We start from the raw sequence: 10,834 nt of genomic DNA, 5'->3' as shown, positions 1-10,834 counted from the left end.
TTCCGGTTAAGGTAAGGCATTCATGTACGGCTGACGACGGCATCGCACTCGAGACCATGGCACATGCATAGGGTAGTGGTATTTATTTTCTTAGACTTAGGCTAGAATATGATGTTTTTAACTTAAACTCTTATTCATTTTATTTAGTCTTTTGTTGTGTCGTTTTAAAGATAAATGTTAACTTTCGAAACACGTAAGTCCATGACTGTGTTTTAAGATAAATGTTATGTTTTATGGAATTTAAATGAAGTCTTCCGCATTCAATGTTTATGGTATGTATACAGTAGCGACCTTAAATTAAGTACAAAATTTCGGGTCGTTACATTTTCCATGCAAAAACTATCCTTATTAAAATTAAATTTCTCTTTTCTAGGTGTAATCAAAACTAATTTAACATGCATTACATACTCAAGCAAAATCTTCAAATAAATTATAATATCATCAATATAAACAACAACATGTTTTCTTAGATATTTTCTCAAAACATTATATATTAAACGCATAGGTGTACTAGTAGCATTAATTAACCTAAAAGGCATAACAAGCTATTCATACAATCCAAACTTAATATTGAAAGTTGTTCTCCATTCATCTCCTATGTGCATTCTAATATGATGATATCCAGATTTCAAAATAATTTTTATAAATAGACATGAATCATGCAATAAATCAAGCATATCGTCTAACCTAGGAATGGGATGTCGATACTTTACCGTGATTTTGTTGATGACTCTATTATCCATGCATATGCGCCAAGTTTCATCTTTCTTTGGCACCAATAAGTCTCGTATAGAATATGGACTCAAACTTTCTCGTACATAGCCCTTCTCCATGAGCTCCTCCACTTGCCTTTGAATTTCTCTCGTCTTGGTTGGATTGACTCGATAAGCTGGCATATAAGGAATGACAGTCCTTGGAATGAAGTCTATTTTATGTTCAGTATCTCTAATGGGAGGTTTTTTTTTTTATCTTGAAACATGTCTTCAAATTCCTCTCCAATTGTAGCCAAATATCTCTCTCTCTCTCTCTCTTCCTTTTTTCTTCAATTTCATCTCTTTTTCATTCTTCTTTTTTTCTATTTGATTTTTCTCTATTTTTTCACTCAACTCTTGTTTTAACTCTTTTCCCTCAAACTCTTTCTTTCTTTCCTCCAACTTTAATTGATCAAAATACATTTGCAGAACTCAAAGGTACGAGAGTGGTTTTTCTACCATCTTTTACAAAAGAATACCTATTCAAATAGCCACCATACATAACCCTCCTGTCAAATTACCATGGTTGGCAAAACAATATATCTCCAGCTTGCATTGGTAACACACCACAAAGAACTTCATCTTTATATTTTCCCAATGTAAAAGATATTAAAGCTTGGGAAACTACCTTCATTGTTCGACTATCATTGAGCCATTGGAGCTTGTAAGGTTTAGGATGATCTTGGGTTGAAATTTGTAACCTTTTGATCAACATAGTACTTACAACATTGGTGCCCACTATCAATGACAAGACTACAAGTAGTCCCCTTGACGAAACACCGCGTGTGGAACAGGTTGTCTCTTTGATCATCAACATCATTCTCCGCAACTTGAGTTTTAACAAGTCTTCTTGCTATAAGTGCCAAATGAATCCCATCTTCCAGTTCCTCCTCATTCTTCTAGACTTCTTCAACTAGAACATTGATCTCCTCTCCATTTTCCTCGTCTTCGTTCATGATTGTACAAACAGTAGTGAAATATGTTTAGGACCTCAGACACTCAACTCACTGATTTTACACTCAGTGACACTCGTGTTTATACACACAAAGGTAGGCTGTTTGGGAAAGTGACTAAATTATTTTGATAGTAGCAAGCTATTCAAGGCAATCAAGATAAGTTAATTATGAAATAATAACAAAATAAAACAAGAAGTGAACAAACAAATAAGAGACACAAAGATATTTTGGGATAGAATTGCACACTGAAAAATAAAAAAAAAAATAAAAAAAAGTTCAAAAAAGAAAGGACGTGAAGATTTTAAGAACGATCTAACTCTCCTTTTCATAGAATTCGGGAAATTTAGAAGTTATCTTCAAGCGTAGAAGCGTAGATTATGAGAAAAAAAATCAAACACAACGGTTCTAGATTTAGATGGATTAAGAAAAAGATGTGAATCGAAGTTTATTTGATCTTCAAATAAACATGCAAATGATCTATAAAAAAAATGGTAAATATTGTTTATAATTACAATCGTAAGAACAAATATGATAAGATTTTTTTTTTTTCAAGATCTCAACGTGATCTTTAGGAAGAAAATGAGAACAAAGTGAAATGTTATGAATAATGGCGGAAATGGCAGCAAGAAAATAAATGGACAGATTTAAAGAAAAGATAAACAATAGCAGAAATGAAAGATAAAATCAATTCTAGAGTCGGCCACAAAGATGTAAACCTAGGCTCTGATACCAAATTGATAAGGCAACCATAATCCTCAGCCCAACGATCCAAGCTTTTGTTTTAGCAAGAACCCTTGAATCAAAGTAATTAACACCTCCTTATACGAAATTTGGATCAACCAAGAGATAAGGCTAGAATTAGATTACCTCTTACGATCGAAGATCTAGAAGCAAGATTTGGAACCTTGTTCTAAATTGAGTCCCTCCACAATCTAACTTGATCAAGGCTTGATTGAATGGCTCGGGTGCAATCCTACCACAAGAATTGCTTGAAACTTACAAATGGCAAATATGATGCTCGAATTTCTAAGGAAAAACGTCTCAATTTGAGATCTGAATTACATTCATCCACAAATTTGATTTTTACATAACATATTGTGGGTATTTATAGTCTCCCAACAAAAGACATTTGTGGTCGGGATTCAATCCGATTCCATTTAATCTCCACAAAAGACAAAGTCAATTTTGACCATTTGACCATTGCAAAATGTAAACGAAAAAAACAATAAAATCTTTCAAAGTTTTCCAACTTCAATCGTGCAAATATTCAATTGTTGTCAATCGTATGAGCTTCTAATTCTACAAATGATGGTTGAACCTAGCCAATCCACTTTGGTAGATGAATAATGAATGTTTGTTGAATATTCTTCGCCTTGGATTGTGTAATAGGTCAAGTTAGAACATTTGAAACATCGTGATTTTTATTAGGTTCCATGAGTGGTAGATATAAATTGTTATATTATTGCATGGAATGGATGATTATATAATTGTTATATAAAGCATGTTAGATGCATGTTATAGGTTTTTTGCAACGTCATAAAATCGAGCCGGTCCACTTTTGTAGATGAAGAATGAATGTTTGTTGAATCTTCTTCGTCTTGGATCGTGTAATAGGTCCAGTTGGAACATTTGGAACACCGTGATTCTTATCAGGTTCCATGAGTGGTAGATATAAATTATTATATTATTGCATGGAATGGATGATTATATAATTGTTGTATAAAGCATGTTAGATGCATGTTATAGGTTTTTTGCAATGTCATAAAACGAGATAGACGTTAAAATCTATAATAAAGATAAGTGCATGCTCACTTAGGGTTAAGAACCGAGCACGATCAATTTTAATAGTTAAAATAGGTCGATGTCTTATAAAAATGCGGTTACAAGAAAGCTCACCTGGCACGATCTTGTCTAAGGCTGGAGATACTTAAGTTGATGGTTTACGGAACACGTACTACACCTGGAGATCAGACCAATACTTGAGCTTAGTTAGCTCAGTTTTATGAGCACGCTTGAGTGATATAAGTTTTAGAAAAATCACCTAGACTTTATTTATATTTAATTAGCCGGAATATACCTAAGTAATGAGTATACCCAACCGTCTAAGATACTTAGTGGGAGGAAAAAGGTATATGAGATACATCGTTTTCCTTTTATGCTCTCTGAAAAATTCACACCGTGAGATTCATGCTCGGCCACGTGTCGCCCTGGGAGCGTCCTCCATTCTGAAGGTATTTGCATGAGTCAATAACAAGGTGAATAGATAAAGTATTTATAGTAAGTGGGAGAAGGAAGTATATCAACACGTCCTATGGTCTCCACCACTAGGTTGCACCGTGAGATTACCATGTTCTGCCTACATGTTGCCCTAGAGCAACTACCCATTCGGAGGGTCGTAACATGGGAGTCGAAACAACGCAAACTCCAGAAATGGATAGGATTTCTTAGGTCCATTCCCAACTTTGGCTTTTTTCATTTGATAGCGTCGTTGGGACCGATCTCTGAGGTCTAAAATTGGTGGGTCACAATTACAAAGAATTACTAAGAGTTAGTATATTTCTGACCAAAAAAAGCGATAATTAAAACACTATAGGAACAAGAGTTATTCTGGGATTAGTGTTTAAGTCAAGAATGTCTTGGTTTAGTGAAGAAGTGATTGATTGCCCCTCGGTAGGATTAAAAACTAAAAAGATAAAAATAAATAAAAATCAAATTGAGAAGAAACGCAAAGGAAACATATATCCGATCTTGAGCTTGAAGCTCTTATACCAAATGATATGTGGAAATCACTACAAGGGGAGTAAAATTCGGATTACCTTATTGATCGAATATCTCAAGACAAGACATTGTTTGAGATTCGAATCACTCCACAAGCAAGATCGATCATGTCTAGCTTGAAGGATTCTTGTTGATCAAATATCTCAAGGCAAGGACACTTGTTTGAGATTCGAATCTGTAATACCCGAAGAAAGAGAAATAGAAATAGAAAAAGAAAAAAAAATAGGAAAAGTCGAGAGGGGCAAATAGGTAAATTTGCCCCTCCAACCACCTAAGGGGTCCAAATGAAACCCCATCCATAGTCCTGCAAAAGAGAGATAGTGAGAGAAAGGGGTAGAGAGAACCTAGAGAGAGGAGAAAGGATGAACCGCCGGAAGACTCACCGAAAACTACCGTCGGAGTCTATTCCGGTGAAGATCATGATACAAGGAGGTGAAGATCATGCAGAGAGACTTTCTTGGAAGGGAAAAGAGAATGTGGGTGGCCGGAGTCCCATTTTTCATCAAGAAGTCGGAAAACCCGCAAGGTAAGGATCTTGAACATTTTCTCAGATCTACGGTTTTCCTTTGTGAATCAAGATCTGAAATCTTGATATATTCATCTAGGAACAACTCTACGCATGATCTGTGAAGAAGTTTGGCTGAGACCTCAACCCGAAGGCGGAGATCCGAGAGTCTTCCGAGAACGGTGAGCGAAATTCCGACCTTCTTAACTCGTCCGGTAGTTAAGCAAAAATTACAAAAAAATACGAGGACGTAGCCCGTAACACGATCCAAAATTTTGTCGAAGGAATCATGTCGATCCGATCTACGGATCGAAAGATATGAAAATCGGAAAAGAGGGTTGTGTTTCGGTTTTCAGAGGGCAGAGAAGAAAGAAGAAGAAAAAAAAAAAGAGGAGTCGGCCGGCGAGCGGCGGACGGCGGCGACAGGCACCAGACACGGGTCGACCATCGGCTGGAGCAATGGAGCTCCAGCGAGGCGTCGACACGTGTCGCCCGCAAGCCGGGCCGAACCGCGACGCGAGCCGAGCCGACCAGCGACTACGCGGAGGCGGGCGCGCATGGCAGGCGCGCGTGCAGCCTGCAACTGGCGCCTTCCCGCACACGTGACCACGCGCTCCCAGCGCGCTGTTGACGCGTGAGAGCGCGTGGAACGACCAATTTGGCCCGGTTGTTTTCTGTTTGCCCAATTTTTGTCCCGGTTCCAGTTCTAATACTGTTCTTACGTGAATAGGGACCTAATTTAAAGAAATTAGTACTTTTGGACACCTCACGGGCAAAGAAATGCTAGCAAAAAGGGCACGCGTCAACCAGGTAAGTCACCACCGGTATTTAGGAAGAAATATTTGTAGGGTTCGCTTGGATTGTATGTATGCATGTTAGTAATTTTGCCTTAAATTAGCTCCTCCATGAATGAGATTAATCAGATGGATTGTTATGATGTGTTGGGTGAATTATTTGAGTGTTGCTTGTATGCCTTAAGCTTCCGTTGTACGTATGCATGCGTTTAATTTATGTTGGAATTGTGTATTCCGTGTTCCGGGTGCTCGATGGATGAATTCGCCCCATTGAGCGTGAACTTCGTGTTTTGGGTGCTGGATGGAGGCCATCGCCCCTTTGAGCCGGCGTGCCTAATTTGCATGAATATTAGGATGTTAGAAGATGGTTGCATGCACACGCCATTATTTTCTAGTGACCATTTCTATGATAAGCTTAGAGAATTACCGTTAGGAGCGATATGTCACTCTAGCCAGACTTAATTTTCTCCTAGGAACTTAGCGGTTCACCATGGCAAGAAAGTACCTAGGAATGTTCATAGATTGCTAGCGTGAGAACGGTATCTATAGCTTCGTGAGAGGACCAAGGGTCCCTCATCAGTCCTTACTGCTCTTAGCCATTTCGCATGGGAAATGTGTCCCCACGTCGTACAGCCCATTAGCTGCATGGGAACGGGTTGGGTCGCGCCCCCCATAGGAGGACTATATGGGCGTAGGGGTATTCAGCACACCCCTAGGCTAGATACCATGTAGTCCTAGATAGCCATGTAGAGGTAACGCCTCATAGAGAGATACCGACCATATCAGCTTGGCATAAGGAACCTCTAGGTGACTAATGAAAGGACGATGAACCGGTGAAACCCAAGGGGCAAGCCCCAAGAGACTAAGGTTAGAACCCGATGTCCTAGAACCGAATTAGGAAACCATGGGAGTTCTGTTAAATTAAGATGCGAAGAGAGCCTACAAGTAGGTGGCTTACTGAGTATAATTTTTATACTCATCCCGTTCTCGTTTATTTTTCTCAGGTGTTCGCTGGCTGCTGGTCGAGGTAGAGGAGCGTTTGAGAGCTGTACAGTCACAGAGGGGGTCGTTCCGGAGCGTCAGTCCCTTTTCGGTCTTTTAGAGTCTTTTGTATTTCATTTTATATTTGCAATTTCTTTTGTAATAATTAACAAACAAAATTTCTCTCTTTTGTTTTAATTCAAAGTATTTTTATCTTTTTAGTTTGCTTTTCTTTTCTTTTATTTTCCTTTTGTTTGTTTTCGATTTCGTCTTTTTAGTCACGATTCGGTTTTTCGAAGCCTCGAAAATCGGGTCGTGACAGAATCACTCCATAAGCAAGATTGATTATGTCGAGCTGGAATGATTCTACATGCAACCTAAACTACATAGAATTGGAAAGAAACTTGGCCATTGGCTAAAGAAAAGCACAAATGCTCTTTTACTATATTTTCCAAGTCTCTTACAAATACAACATACATGGCTTTATATAGCCTCAAAATGAAACTACTAGAGGCATTCCAATAATTGTAACATTCATACTTAATGGTCATAATTAACCATTATGTAATTGTAACCTAAAGTAAATTAAAAGTTTTAAAATACATTAATGAAATACAATAACTCTAAATTACTCTAAATTGTAATCCACCCAAAATTTAAAACATGAAACTTCATTCTTCTTCAATATGACATGAATTGAAATATCTTTTGATAATTTCAACAATATTTTCTTCACATCTTCATTGAAGCATATTGTATGATTGATGTCTCTTGGTTCATATCATTTTAACTCACTAAAGTATCGTTGCAAATTAATAATTTTGGGTACATTATTACATTTGTTAAACCTGATTGGATTAAACAAGATTAAATCAAATCACTAATAGAATTTTATTTATATCACAACATGACAAACTCAATAGTACAATTACTCGCTTCTGAGAAATTAAACGGCGACAATTACGCAACTTGGAAATCAAACCTAAACACAATACTTGTAATTGATGATTTGAGGTTTGTTTTAACTGAGGAATGTCCTCCAAACCCCAATTCAAATGCAAACCGAACAGTTTGGGATGCATATGATAGATGAACAAAGGCAAATGACAAAGCCCGAGTGTACATTTTAGCCCCTGGGTACTGCTAAAGAGATTATGGAATCTCTGAAAGGGATGTTTGGACAACCGTCCTTCTCCCTAGACATGACGCCATAAAATACATTTACAACTGTCGTATGAAAGAAGGGACCTCTGTTAAAGAACATGTCCTGGACATGATGGTCTATTTCAATATGGCAGAAGAAAATGAAGCTGTCATTGACGAGAAGAGTCAAGTTAGTTTTATCATGGAGTTTCTTCCGAAGAGCTTCTTCTAGTTCCGCACAAATGTGATAATGAACAAGATAGAATATAACTTGACTGCTCTTCTCAATGAGCTACAGACTTATCAGTCCCTCTTAACGAACAAGGGACAAACAGGAGAAGCAAATGTTGCTATCTCTAAGAAATTACTATGAGGATCGTCCTCCAAAAATAAGTCTAGATCTTCAACTTCTAAAAGTGTTTTCATGAAGAAGAAGGGTAAAGGGAAAAATAAGATTCCTACTGACCGTAAACACAAGGTTCAAAAAGAAAATAAAGGAAAATGTTTCCATTGCAACGAAAACGGGCACTGGAAGAGAAATTTCCCAAAATACCTTGCAGAGAAGAAAGTCAAAAAGACACAACAAGGTAAATATGATTTACTCGTTGTAGAAATATGTTTAGTAGAGTATGAAAACTCAACTTGGATACTAGATTTAGGGGCCACTAATCATATTTGTTCTTTTTTCCAAGAAACTAGCTCCTGGAGAATGCTTGCGAACGGCTAGAGAACACTCAGAGTTGGAACAGGAGAGGTTGTCTCAGCAAGATCAGTAGGAAATTTAAAATTGTTTTTTGGAGATAGATTCATTATATTAGATAATGTACTTTTTGTTCCTGGAATGAAAAGAATCTAATATCTATCTCTTGTTTATTAGAACAATTGTATAAAGTATCTTTTGAAACCAATGAATTGTTCATTTGCAAAAGAGGTATTCATATTTGTTCTACAAAACTAGAAAACAACTTATATATGTTAAAACCGAGCGAAACAAAAGCAATTTTAAATACCGAGATGTTTAAAATAGCTGAAACTCAAAATAAACCACAAAAGATTTCTCCTAATACCTATCTTTGGCACTTAAGACTAGGCCACATTAATCTCAATAGGATTGAAAGATTGGTTAAAAGAGGACTTCTAAATGAGTTAGAAGACAACTCTTTACCTCCATGTGAGTCTTGTTTTGAGGGTAAAATGACTAAACGACCGTTTTCCGAAAAAGGTTATAGAGCCAAGGAAACCTTAGAACTCGTGCATACAGATCTCTGTGGTCCAATGAATGTTAAAGCACGAGGAGGGTATGAATATTTCATTAGTTTGAATATTTCGTTAGTTTTATTGATGATTATTCAAGGTATGACTATCTTTACCTAATGCATCACAAGTCCGAAGTTCTTGAAAAATTTAAAGAGTATAAGATTGAGGTTGAGAATTTATTAGGTAAAACTATTAAAACACTTCGATCAGATCGAGGTGGAGAGTATATGAACTTAAGATTTCAGGACTATATGATAGAACATGGAATAAGGTCTCAACTCTCATCCCCTGGTATGCCTCAACAAAATGGTGTATCAGAAAGGAGAAATAGAACTCTGTTAGACATGGTTTAGTCTATGATGAGTTTCGCTCAATTACCTGATCCGTTTTGGGGATATGCAGTTGAGACTACTACATACATTTTGAACATTGTTCCTTCTAAGAGTGTTTCAGAAACACCTTATGAGTTATGGAAAGGGCGTAAAGGTAGTTTACGTCACTTTAGGATTTGGGGATGTCCAGCATATGTGTTGTTGTAAAACCCCGAGAAATTAGAATATCGTTCAAAATTATGTCTATTCGTAGGATACCCTAAAGAGACGAAAGGTGGTTTGTTTTATGACCCTCAAGAAAATAGAGTATTTTTATCAACAAATGCTACATTCTTAGAGGAAGACCACATAAGAAATCATCAACCTCGCAGCAAACTAGTATTAAGTGAGATTTTTAAAGAAGCTACTGATAAAACAACAAGAGTTGTTGATCAAGTTGGTTCTTCAACAAGAGTTGCTGATGGAGCTGACACTTCTGGTCAATCACATCCTTCTCAAGAGTTGAGAATGCCTCGACGTAGTGGGAGGGTTATAACTCAACCCGATCGTTACTTGGGTTTGGCAGAAACTCAAGTCATCATACCTGATGATGGCGTTGAGGATCCATTGACCTATAAACAGGAAATGAATGATGAAGATAGAGATCAGTGGATCAAAGCCATGAATCTTGATATGGAGTCAATGTACTTCAATTCAATCTGGGAGCTTGTAGATCAACTAGATGGGGTAAAACCTATTGGTTGCAAATGGATCTATAAGAGGAAATGAGACCAACCCGGTAAGGTACAGACCTTTAAAGCTCGACTTGTAGCAAAGGGATATACCCGAAGAGAGGGGGTGGACTATGAAGAAACCTTCTCTCCTGTTGCTATACTTAAATCGATTAGAATACTCTTGTCCATTGCCACATTTTATGATTATGAAATTTGGCAAATGGATGTTAAGACAGCCTTTCTAAATGGAAATCTTGAAGAGAGTATCGATATGACTCAACCAGAGGGATTCATTGAATAGGATCACGAGCAAAGGGTTTGAAAGCTTAAAAGATCCATTTATGGGTTGAAGCAAGCATCTCGATCCTGGAATATAAAGTTTGATACTGCGATCAAATCTTATGGCTTTAAATAGAATGTTGACGAACCTTGTGTTTATAAAAGGATAGTCAACTCTACAGTAGCTTTGCTGGTATTGTACGTTGACGATATCCTACTCATTGGGAATGATGTGGGATTTCTGACTGACATTAAGCATTGGCTAGCGACACAATTCCAAATGAAAGATTTGGGAGAGGCTCAGTTTGTTCTTGGAATCCAAATTGTTCGGAATCGCAAGAACA

At 37.3% G+C, this 10,834-nt stretch overlaps 1 long non-coding RNA gene across 1 annotated transcript; it reads left to right on the top strand.

Annotated features, from left to right (window-relative positions):
• The first annotated feature begins 5,628 nt into the window (after window positions 1-5,628).
• Window positions 5,629-6,987, top strand: LOC147791406 (uncharacterized). The gene is made up of 2 exons (XR_015422315.1): window positions 5,629-5,801; window positions 6,790-6,987. It is a non-coding gene; the product is annotated as an uncharacterized LOC147791406 (long non-coding RNA).
• The last annotated feature ends 3,847 nt before the right edge of the window (window positions 6,988-10,834 follow it).

Source organism: Cucurbita pepo, chromosome 8 (assembly GCF_057944985.1).
Source record: "Cucurbita pepo subsp. pepo isolate OVF chromosome 8, ASM5794498v1, whole genome shotgun sequence".
Classification (NCBI taxonomy): domain Eukaryota; kingdom Viridiplantae; phylum Streptophyta; class Magnoliopsida; order Cucurbitales; family Cucurbitaceae; genus Cucurbita; species Cucurbita pepo.
The sequence above is the reverse complement of the archived record's forward strand: the minus strand, read 5'-3'. Positions and strand labels throughout refer to the sequence as shown.